Source organism: Poecilia reticulata, chromosome 11, assembly GCF_904066995.2.
Source record: "Poecilia reticulata chromosome 11, P_reticulata-male-v2, whole genome shotgun sequence".
In the NCBI taxonomy this organism is placed as follows: domain Eukaryota; kingdom Metazoa; phylum Chordata; class Actinopteri; order Cyprinodontiformes; family Poeciliidae; genus Poecilia; species Poecilia reticulata.
Window position 1 is genome coordinate 1,463,134 of NC_088840.1, and position 12,368 is coordinate 1,475,501.

A 12,368-nucleotide genomic window follows, 5' to 3' on the forward strand; every position below is an offset into this window, starting at 1 on the left:
ACACTGTCAACATAACACTTGTCATCCAACTTTTAAAGCAAATTCTCATTAAAATTGTCATTATTTACTGAATGACACTTCATGACACTGTTGGTATGTTCCTAACATGAGTGAGGATCAACGACAGAACATTCCTGTTCACTGCACCTTACAGGAACCTACAAAAAAAGAACAATAGAGCAATTAAACAGAGAAAGCATTTGTATTTTAAAGAGTACAGAAAATGGCAAATAAAAAAATAATACTTACAATTTTAAGACGTGGACTCGCCATGTATGTGACAACATAAGAACTGATGATGATTGGGACCAGATGCCTGGGGTGGAAAAACATTTCTGGGTGTCGTCTTTGCCTGTTTATGTTAGAAGTAGGAAAAATAGTCAGCAATGTCATAGAATCAGTTGATGTTGGCATAAACTATGAAGCTGTTTTAAGTGTGGACTTAAGGAGACAAACTACCTTAAAATCTTTCCATCCATGATCTGAACACACTGATCCTTGCAGGATGGTGAGGGGGGCTGGTGGTGCCCATCTCCAGCAGTCATCAGATGAGAGGCAGGGTTCACCCTGGACAGGTCACCAGTCCATCACAGGGCCCTGAAAGCCAACAACAAATAAAATGTATGAAAGATAAATGTTAGATTAACAAAGGGAAAAATTCTGTCCAGTTACCTTTAAATCAATTCATGTTTATTAAGCACTTGGTGTTGGTAACACACCAGTTTTTGTTGTTGAAAATGTAACTAGCTTCTCATTAAAACAAACAAAAAATACTTACACCATGAAGACGATGTGGAGGTTCATCCTCAGAGCTGGTTGGTGGATCTGGTGGAGTCAGAGCTTCTTCTGAGACAGGAAAGTCTTTAGGTTTTCTAACACCTGATCTCTCTGGCTTCCTCTTTCATCTCCATTTTCTTAGACTGCAAATATATGTTGAAGATAAAATCATTGATGAACAAGTTATAACAACCACACAATATCAAAGTCTCTTTGTCTTATGGAGCTTAATTAAAAGCAGGTTAAGTTTATGAATAAAAGTATAAGTTGCAACAAACAACCTCCATGCAGTTATAACATGAAGCTGATATGATTGCTATAGTCCAGTTGTGTTGTCGTCTAACTCGGACTAGGATGTCAACAGCTTGAATTTACCAAAATTAGTAACTATTGTCAAGGTTCTCTCTACTTTCAAGGCAATATTTTGCTAGTAAAAATGGCAAATTTGAACAGCTGTTATCTTCCCTGCGTTCAAGTTTTTTCTTCTTTTTGTGGCAATTAAAGAAAAAAATGAAAGTGTGCAATACCGCCACACATCTGGTCTGGAGTATGAATTGGAGCTAATCCTGTTGATTATAGATCTTACATCATATCTGAAAATGGATTGGGTACTTTCTTAAACAACATTACATCATGATTATCATTTTTTTTTATTCTTTGCAATTTTAACAAAAATAGTAAAAGATTCTTAAGGCACCTAAAAAGGCATACTTTTTAAGCACCCAAAAAGTATGACTAAAAATGACATGAAAAGTACTTTATAGGTGCCTAAACGACATACTTCTGCATATGTATTAATTAGTTTTATTTTGTAATCAGGTTGCTGCGTGTTGCAGACTTCTGCCCAGGTTCCTCTTGAAAATGGGATCTGGATCTCCACGGGGTTCACCCGGTTAAATAAAGAAAGTTAAAAAATGGCATACTTTATTAGCCTAAAATTTACACTGAAATGTAATTTAAAACATAGTGAAATTAATAATTTTAAGTGTTAAGTGAATTTTAAAAAATTCTATTTTGAGTATATTTTTTAAAATATACACAAAATATATTTTAAATATACTTGAGCAAGTGTATATTTACACTTGGGCAAATATATATTTTGTTCATTTAAAGTATACTTTTATTTAATATATTAAAAGTGTATTTAGGTGCAATTACATTTTAGTGTGTTTAAAGTTCTAATTTTGAAATTGGTACTAGTATACTTCAGATATACTTATAGGTTAAAGTGTACTTTCACAAATTTAAGTATATTTGAAATATACTAAAGTATACTTTTTTTTCGCCATTAATGGCCACAACATCTCCATTTTTAATGTTGCATTTTAAGCCAACACATCAAGCTCAATACTTCCTCGTGTGACATCATCAGAAACATCAAAGAAATGAGCCAAGACATCCTGAAGAGAATTATGGACGACCAAACCCTGATTCATCCTGGGGTTCAATGTGCCGATGCCTGTAGGTGCCAAGTTCATGTGTTCACACAGTTCCGTCCAGACCTAAGCACCATGGGAATGTCCAGCTGTCATTCAGGAATAAGGTTCTATGCCGGGCCGTACAGAGACCACTAAAGGGGCAGGTGCTCAACAACAAAAAATGGGCCCATCTAACCGCATTCTAGGACAGAATATTAACAAAGCCTCTCAGCTTTCAGAGTTTAATAAACAATGATAGATAACAAAAATGTGACATATACAATCAAAGCTAAGGAACATCTCTATATAGAGCATAACACTATGGATATGTAAGATATTTTATTAGTAATTTCTTTCTGCAGGTCTATTTTGTTCTAGGAAAGTATTGCAATATTCAAACCCGCAATTTAGCAAGATATGTAAATCAGAGCTGGACCACCAGACATATTTTGTCTTTACATAATTACACTATTAAAAATATAAACAAGGGCACAATGCAACCTTTTAGTGACTGTAATCTGTAAAACAAAGAGCTGCCTGTTTGCTGCAGTGGAGATGAAGATGGTCCATTCAGGAAAGCAGAGCTGCAACAAACTTTAACGTGGAACTGCAGAAAAAAAAGAAGCAGAAATTGAATTGTTAATGCTTGTCACCATAAGAAAAACCTACCAAGTTTTGCTTAAAAAAAACTTTAAAAAATTTAAATCACACATTTTTGACTCATGAAGTTAATTTTCTTTTTTGCAAAACAAACTTAAATGCGCTTGTCAGAAAAATGTTCTTGCCATTCTAAGTTTGTTTGTGACTCAAAATTTTGCTTGTGAATCTCACATGACGTCTTGAGCAGGGCATAAAATCACAAAAGATTTCTGATGTGTACAAATAAATGTTTGTTTGTTAAAAATGAGTTATTTAATTAAAAAGTCTTTTAAACAAAACCTTTTTTTTTATTTTAAAGGAATCATTGCAATTCCAAAAGTTTTGATTACAATTTTATTTTACTTAACTGAGGCTAGTTTTTTTTCCCATTGAATAATTGGGAAACAAATTTAACTTCACACTCTGCGAACCAGACCCTAAACTTAGTCTGGGTTGAGTTTTTCCCCTTCATTAATTACACACTTTTATTACATTCATTATTTCTATCATGGTAATTCAGGGCGAGTTATTTTTAATTCTAAATGAATATCCTTGTTGGACTATTGTTTAAGTGTTATTCTCCTTCAAGATACATTTATCTAACGCTAGAATAAATGAAATGTACATTATGAAGCAAAGGAAATTAGAAGATCGGACATATATCCATTATGGAGATGATTGGTTTTGGACGGGCGATGTGCCCTTTTCCTGGGCTAAAGAGGAGAAGACTGTTGCTTAAAGTTTCAAACTCCTTTTTTCAGATGAAAATAAATTTTGAATTTTATTTAGAAATCGAGGAGTAGAGAGACCCAGAATCCATGTTGCCTTAAGTCCATTATGAAGTTTCCAGTGTCTTGGTTTGGTTGCCATGTGATGTGGTTCTGGTTCTGGTCCACTGAGTTTTCTGAAGTCCACAGTCAATGCAGCGTCTTCCAGGAAACTCTAGAGTTCTTCATGCTTCCCTCTGCTAGCAGGCTGCATGTATGGAGATGCTGATTTTATTTTCCAGCAACACTGGCTCACACTGACATATTATAATAATATTATTGATAATATTGTTGATGACTATAACCTCATAGAAAATCTTTGGGCTGTTGTCAAGAGGAAAATGAGAGGCATCAGACCCACCAAAGCAGATGACCTAAAGACAGCTGTCAAAACAATCTGTGCTTCCATTACATAGAACCACAAGTTGAAGAAGGCCTCTTATGTAAGAGAAAACAGACAATGTTAACACATGCCTTTGGGCCTTGTACTATTCAAATACTCAGTATGTCCATACTTTCATTCTTCAGTTATGTACTTTTCAATTATGTCACATATGTAAATATGGAATGGTTTCACCTAATTTTAATCTCATCTTTCTAAACAAACCATTTGCAAGTCGACTGCCATGTCAGCCAAAGACACAAATCAAAGACTTGTCGTTTAACTTGAACTTCCAAAAAATAAATTAATATTATGAATTGAGCTATTATTTTCTCTCAAATGTATTTTTTTAAGAACTTAAAAACAATAAGATTTTAGGTTTTTAAAAACTAATAGTTTTTCCTCTTTTTCTATCTCAAACGTTGGTTTCTGGGATGATCATTCCCTTTGGTTTTGGATGTACGGTTTGAAGGACTTCTGCTGATGTGCAACCGCATCACAACAAATGTCTTGTGCCTCCTTTTACTGTCCAGAAAAGGAAGCACAGAGGCGAGAGAGAGGCGGAGGAATTTCAAACAATCTTTTCCATTACTTAAAACCCTAACAAGGATCCAGTCAGATTCGTATTGTTATGAACTTCACTGAGACATGGCTGCAAGGTAATATCCTTGATTCCAGAGTTTTGCTTCAGACCAGATGAGCGGAGATTTAAAAAGGAGTATCAAAAAGAGCTGGAGTAGCAGTCCACAAGATACTGTGAAGTGTTGTCTCTGAAGGTAAGATATTGAACTATTAGCAGTCGGTTTTTGTGTACAATATTCACCAAGAGATCTCACCAGTGTTATTTTAGCAACGCTTACATTCCACTGTCAGCTGTTGTCAACACCGCATGTGATGTCCTCTGCTCAGTTGTTGCACAGCTACCACACTCAACACAAACCCTCTGTCACCTGGACAAAGCAGGCAGCACTGCAGGGATCATGTTCTTTGATTTCTCCAGAATATTAAAGCAATTCAGTCTGATCTTCTTTGTTGGAAATTCCACAAGACACAAATGGAGGCCTCACAGTCACCTGGATCAATGCCTGCCTGACCCACTGACTACAGTTTATAGGTCTGAATTATTATACAATAAGGTGGTTAGCACCACAGAAGCACAACAGGAGGCTGTACTCTGACCACTTCTCATCACACTGTACACTCAGACTTCCAGAAAAGAAGAGAGTTCTGCTGGCTCTGCAGTGGAGGAGAATAACAACCTCTGTGTTTGACTGGTGTTAGAAAAATAAATTTAGAATATGCTAGTTTTAAAAAGTAACCACATGTACAGTGTTTTAAAATAAGAAAATTTGGTTCTAAATTGTCTCCATGGTCCAGTAGGCATCTCATTTGTAGGATGTTTCTATTAAATATAATACAATAAGTTGAATTAAAATAGTTTAGTTTTAGTTTTCTATCATTTAAAACACTGTTCTTAACCTCTCTGTGGACTGAGCAGGCATCCACAGGGGGTCGTGGCTGTTTGTGTGAGTTTAACCTTTTGATCATCTTGATAAGATTTAAACAACTGGTGTAAAACTGAATACAACATAGAATATCTGTAAAACACTTACCGTATTTTCCACACTATAAGGCGCACATAAAACCTTCAATTTCCTCAAAAGCCGACAGTGCGCCTTATAATCCGGTGCGCCTTATATATGGACCAATATTGAGCCACAACAGGTCTAGCAACTATGATAAGCAGCCGCCGACTTCATTTTCCCCATAGAAAAAGAAGTGCGCGGTGCATGCTGGGATAGTTGTCAGAACGCTGGTTAAAGTTAAATAAATAAAGTTTGATAATACATCTTCAGAATACAAGACAGAAACTGCGGCGGCAGCGCGTGGGTTCGTCTGTGTTACCCAGAAAGCAGTTGGGCACAATATCGCAACACCAACACCGTGAGTGAAACAAAGACTGGGGCAGACTAGTATATAAAGCATTCAGAGACCACTTCTTTACAAATGTGGACGTGTAATAATAGAGTACGGAACAAATTGGCAACCCAAAATATGAAAGTAGGCCATTCAATGAAGGTGCGGAAAATATGGTAATCTAATTTGTAATCTCTCCTAGTTGTTAACACGTCTTGAATGGGAAACAATCAGGATATGGCTTTTCACTGTTTCTGTGAAAAGCCATGAAACAGTGGAGGAGAAGCTCTGCTTCCACTTTGTTTAGATAAAGGTGACAACTGGTGTTTGATCTTGAAAACAAATTATAGGGAGTTTCTAACTTTTAAGAGGTCCAAGACAGCTCCTGGTTGGATGAGCAAAGATGCACCTTATTTGAATAAATTAGAGAAGAATACACCTTCTTCTAAATTTTTGGCTCCAACTTTTTTTTGTGCACTAAAAAATTTAGTGCACAAAGTTTTTACTATAAAAAAATTTGTTCATTAATTTTTTATAGTAAATTAGTGCAAATATAAAAATTTGTGCACGTGAGGAACAAAGTAAATTTGCTTTTGCAACTCTCCAAAGACGTCTTTGCCTTTTTTTTTCTTTCTTCTTCTTTTCCATTTGTCTCAGGTAAATGAATGTCTGTTTTTGTGTGTATGAAGTGTCTGTGTTGTTGATGTGATGTTATACTTTTAAATGTTAGAATAAACTCTGAAAATGTATGACGTGGAGCAGGCACGTGCTCAAGCAGGTGTACTTGAGCACCTGCCCTTTTTGCTCCTTGCCCCAAGTGCCCTTTTGGTCAATTTTATTTTTTTTAGTATTACTATTTTCTTAGCCCTCTTGTGACACATAACATGTACATGTAAAATTATTATTTTATTTTTATTTTTTTTGTACAACATAAGCCCTCCGGTCACCTTGTTACCTTTGACCTTTTGCCCGTGACGCATGACTGATGCATGACGCAGTTGCCTCTCGCGCAGTGAGATAAGGCGGCTAACTGGAGCTCAACGTAGCGAAAGTTCCAGATTACAGAACAGTTTTTGGTGAATAAAGTGAAGTAACTTGCTACTTGTCAGATGACGGAAAACGTTGACGTATCGTTTCTGCTTCAGCTCGGAGTCGCGGTTTAAACAGAGAGGTAATGAAATACAACAGACACTGACAGGCCTCTGCGTCTGCCTTTCTCTGAAGAACTACTGAGCAGGAGGAGACAGCCAGGTGAGGAAAAACTGTTCTTATCTATCGATTCAGTATTTTTATCATACAGACATTAGGCTGTTGTTGTTGTGCTATAAGCTAGCTGCTAGCTAACGATTTTGCTAGCAAAGCAAGATAACAAAGCTTCTTCCCATCATAACATACATAAACATACATTTTTATTTGCACACATCAGAAATCTTTTATTGCGATTTTGGGCCCTGCTCAAGACGTCATGTGAGAATCACAAGTAAAACCTTAGAATATTAAGAAAAGATTTCTGACATGCACAAATAAGTTTGTTTTGCAAAAAAAGAAATTCACTTCATGAGACAAAAATGTGTGATTTAAACGTTTAAAAAAGTTTTTTAAGCAAAACTCAGTAGGTTTTTCTCATGGTGACATACATTAGCAATTAAATATTTGCTTTTGCTTTGTTTGTTTTTTTCTGCAGTTCCACGTTAAAGTTTGTTGCAGCTCTGCTTTCCTGAATGGACCATCTTCATCTCCACTGCAGCAAACAGGAAGCTCTTTTTATAGATTACAGTCACTAAAAGGTTGCATTGTGCCCTTGTTTATATTTTTAATAGTGTAATTCTGTAAAGACAAAATATGTCTGGTGGTCCAGCTCTGATTTACATATCTTGCTAAATTGCGGGTTTGAATATTGCAATACTTTCCTAGAACAAAATAGACCTGCAGAAAGAAATTACTAATAAAATATCTTACAAATGCATAGTGTTATGCTCTATGTAGAGATTCTCCTTAGCTTTGATTGTACATCTCACAATTTTGTAATTTATCATTGTTTATTAAACTTTGAAAGCTGAGAGGCTTTGTTAATATTCTGTCCTAAAATACGGTTGGATGTGCCCTTTTTTTTTTTTTTGAGCACCTGCCCCTTTAGTGGTCTCTGCACGGCCCTGACGTGGAGCATTGACTGTCATCTCTATGTGGCTTTTGTTTCCACACATGGAATCATTGAATCCGGGAGGACAAGAGAATATAACGAGCCAGAACTTAATGATTTTATTCTCTACACTGGACAACAACCTGGGTTGGAAGCACAACAAGAAGCTGCCTACAAGAAGAGACAGAAAAACTACTTCATAAGGAAGTTTCACTTCTTCAGTTATTCTGCATGTCTTCCATGTGTATTGTGGAGAGTGTAATCCCTTCTACCATGATCTGTTGAGGTAGCAGCATCAGAGCCAGTGATTTAAAAAGGATCAACAAGCTGATCAAAAATGTTGCCCGCTCTGGAATCTTTGGGTGATTGTGCAAGGATTGATTGTCACAAAAAAGGACATTTTTTTAAAACCCTGAGCATGTTATTCATGAAACTGTCATGCAAAGTGTTTTCAGTCAGAGGCTTCCTCAGATCCATGTTAACCCTCAATTTACTCTGCTTACGTCTCCGTTCAGTCACGGACTGGACTCTGCAGTACTTGCACACCCACTGTAGTCAATGTAGTCACACCGTCTCTGGAGGGCAGCGTACAGAGGCGGATGGAAACGGGCTTGATCAGCAACCCACCAGTTAAAGCCACCATTACTGCCTCCGTCTTCAGAAGAAGGACCTGGGGATGCTGGGCTTGGACTCTGCTGGTGACATCAGAGCCTGTTTCTGCATTTCCCAGTGAGTGATACACCATTATTGCAATAACATGTTTAAATCTCTGCGGTTGATGATGCACCATCCTTATGATAACAGTTAACAGCTCAAAGTCCATACTGCAAAGTGTCTCTTAAATGGTGCAACTCTGGGCACCATCAAATATTAAACACAGCCAGACCTCTTTTCTTATCAGAGGTCATTTTGATCCAGAGTAGATTAAAACCGTCCATGTCAGGAAAAATGACAAAAAGTGGGTTTCAGACATCTTAACAGTGCCTTCCTGTTAAGATTTCAGAAAGGCACTGTTTTTGTCCAGAGGACAGAGTGCCTGTGCTGTGGCTCCCCCTAGTGTACATCTGTGCAAATCCCTGGTGTTTTCTTTGCTTTGGTGTTGCTTCAAGTCTGACAGTGAAAATTAACAATATATGTTAAGTTTAGAATTTAGCTCCAAACGTTAGTAAAACTTCAGTAGGAATGATGTGACATAATTTTCCTAGTTTGTTCCCACACATGTTGTTTGAACATTTGTGTGTAAGTAATCCATTCAGAACAGTCGGTGCTGCGATCAGACAGGGCCGTTTCTCACCTTTAAGTGCTTTGACATTTCTACTTGCCTGTCTCCTTAAAAAAAGGTCTTCAACCAAATGCACTGCTTTTAATCCTTTTCAACATTTATGTGGTAAAGTGCAGTGCATAAGCACTGTGGTTCCTCCTTTAAGCACATAATAGATGTTAGTCATCCAATGAGCAGAACTCAAATTGGTTGAATTTGAAAATTTCTTGCTGGGAAAATTGATAAACTGAAAAGAAGATTGCTTGGGGCATTGTGTGCACATCAGAAAACATTTGAAAATCTTTGCTGGGCTTTTCTTCATGATTTATATAAAAGCTTGTTCTCAAAAAGATCCACTCATTAGTGTTATTTTGAACCTAACAATGAAAGGCAGAAGATGGTTTCTTGCTATTCTTTTTCTTTCTCTAATTGGATTGAAATTAAGTGGAAGAAATTGTGAGACAATTAACTGCTTTTTTATCAGGGTTGCACAGTCTGAGGTTCAGTGGTGGTCTGCCTATGCTGGCAGCCACAATCTTTCCCTCTACTTTCCACTGCCTTTGTTTATCTCATTTTTCAATTAACCTCCACGATTTAGCTCTCTTCATAAAGCCAGCTGCATGTTTGCTCCAAAGAACAAATAAAAACGGTCCCTTTCTCTCCTCCCCTCACACATGCATGTACTATCTTTTCTTTTTCCATTTCTCCGTCTTTCCCTCCAACTCCCCTCTCTCTTGGCTGCATCGTTCTTTCTGCCCAGGATGCTGAGCTTCACAGCGCCTTGCAGGGTTTTAGCAGGCATGAGGCTGTATGTGTCAGATTAAAGAGGGGAAATCTGTGGCGTGCAGGGAGAGCTTTGTAGATATGGCAATTTGGTGATAACTTCCTCTTCTCTGTGCCCTCCCCCATACCTCCTCCATCTCTTTCCCCCTCTCCCTTCCCCTCCCAGCTCCTGCCTTCTATTTGGAAGAGACTCCTGAAAAGACAGAGGGATGACAGAAAGAGCCATGCTGCTGCTGGAACCCTGGACAATCTTTTGTCTGCATCTGGCCTGTTAGTCACCACAATAGGAATTTATGTCTCTCCTATTTTCACTGACTTTAACTCAGCCGGTCTGATTGAGTTTAGTTGAAATTTTCTCTGTACCAATCTTTATCGAAACTGCTAATAAAATGTATCATTTTTGACTCAATCTCTTAGAATTTTGGCAGTGCATGCAATAATTATCACTACTATTAAAATCACTTTGGAAAAAAAAGAGAAAAATGGAAGCAATGAGAGAGGAGATGGCAAAGTCCAGTCCCACACTGGTTTAGAGAAAGAGCCTGAATCCCAAGACACGAATGGTCTGCTCCGTGATTAATCATTGCTAATGAGAAGGGAGGCCCAGGAAACACACAGCAAATCAAAATGAATTAACTGCCTGCAGAACACAGAAAAGTAGAATAATTGCATTACTTTTTTCCAGAGTCACATGGGGCACCATTCCCCTCTCCCAATCAAAGACCTGTTATAAAATCAAATAGAATGCCATCTTGGGGCTGAGTCGCTTCTGACAAGGGTGATTGAATGAATGTATTACCGTGTTCCCAAAGAAATGCTCACTGTTTGCCAAAGCACCCCCTCCTCATTCCCACCGCCCCTTTCCTCCATTGTGAAGGGAATGTTTATCAGCGCTGCAGTTCCATGGTTATGGATGATCTGGGTGCAATGCAGTGAAGGTTGTCCCACCCCAAGGAGCCTGAGTGCTGCTTATTTCAGCAGAAAGCTTCAGCAAGGAGCAGCGTTTGGCAAGCATGAACACAGGACATAGTGCATGCAATGTCAACAGAGGGCTCCTTATAAATCAATCTGACCAAAGCAGATAAATCTGGAATTTTATGATCTTGAACAGCACACTGGACTTGTGACTGCTCAAGAAATTGGGAGGTTCTGGAGGTTTTTGCTTCATACAGCATGTGTTTTTTGGTTCAAGGTGATTATTTATCTCATTGATAATCACACTATTTTGCTTGCTGTAGCAAATACTCACACAAGTCTTGCAACCTCAAGACATTTTCCATTACATTTGTAGTTGAAACAGATATTCTGTTGAACACCAGAATAATGCCTCATATTATTACATTCTTTATATACTGCATATATATATATACACACACATATATAAATAAAAGAGTAGAACTACTACTCACAATCTAGAACATATATTGTACTGGATTAAAGCAAACAGAAAAGGTTCCAATAAAATAACAGACAGCCAAATAACCTACACACAAAGGCAGTGTTTCTGGACTTGTTGAAGAAAGGTGAGAGACATGCTACAGACATGCTACATGCTCAGTGCTACAGAGATCCAGGACTTATCTTTTCTGGTCTGAGTCGAACATTATCCAGGATGGTCAGACTGGAGACAGTCCTTCAGGATGCTCCCTCTCACTGTCCATTGCATTGTCCATCAACATGGTTTGCAGGGCTTGTTCAATCGATGATTTCCTCATCATCAAGACATGTCCAGAATTATGCAAACCAGAGATGGTGAGCACTTCATATAAGTATTATACAACCCCTGGAAAAAAGTATGGAATCACCAGTCTTGGATGAGCACTCATTCAGACATTTCATGCTGTAAAACAAACTCAGATGATACAATAATAAGGTCATTCCAAAGTGCAACTTGTTGGCTTTCATGAACACTCAAAGAAATGAAGAGAAAACATTGTGGAAGTCAGTGAATGATACTTTTATTGACCAAGCACAGCGAAATAAATATGGAGTCACTCAATTCTGAGGAAGAAATTGTGGAATCATAAAAAACACAAACAAAAGTCTATCCGAAATACATCACTAGTATTTAGTTGCACCACCTTTGGCTTTTATAGCAGCATTCAGTCTCTGAGGCATGGACTTAATGAGTGACAAACAGTATTCTGCATCAAATTGGTGCCAACTCTCTTTGATAGCAGTTGCCAGATCAGCTTTACAGGTCGGAGCCTTGATGGTCAATGATAGTTTTCGTTTAGCTTTCCTGTATTGAAATCTCATATCCTTTAGGCGATTTCTTACGGTT

At 37.7% G+C, this 12,368-nt stretch overlaps 1 long non-coding RNA gene across 1 annotated transcript; it reads right to left on the minus strand.

Moving 5' to 3' along the window:
• Nucleotides 1-255: 255 nt before the first annotated feature.
• Nucleotides 256-1,133, minus strand: LOC145553631 (uncharacterized). The gene is made up of 3 exons (XR_014089689.1): nucleotides 779-1,133; nucleotides 460-597; nucleotides 256-352 (listed from the first exon to the last, which is right to left on the minus strand). It is a non-coding gene; the product is annotated as an uncharacterized LOC145553631 (long non-coding RNA).
• Between the last annotated feature and the right edge of the window lie 11,235 nt (nucleotides 1,134-12,368).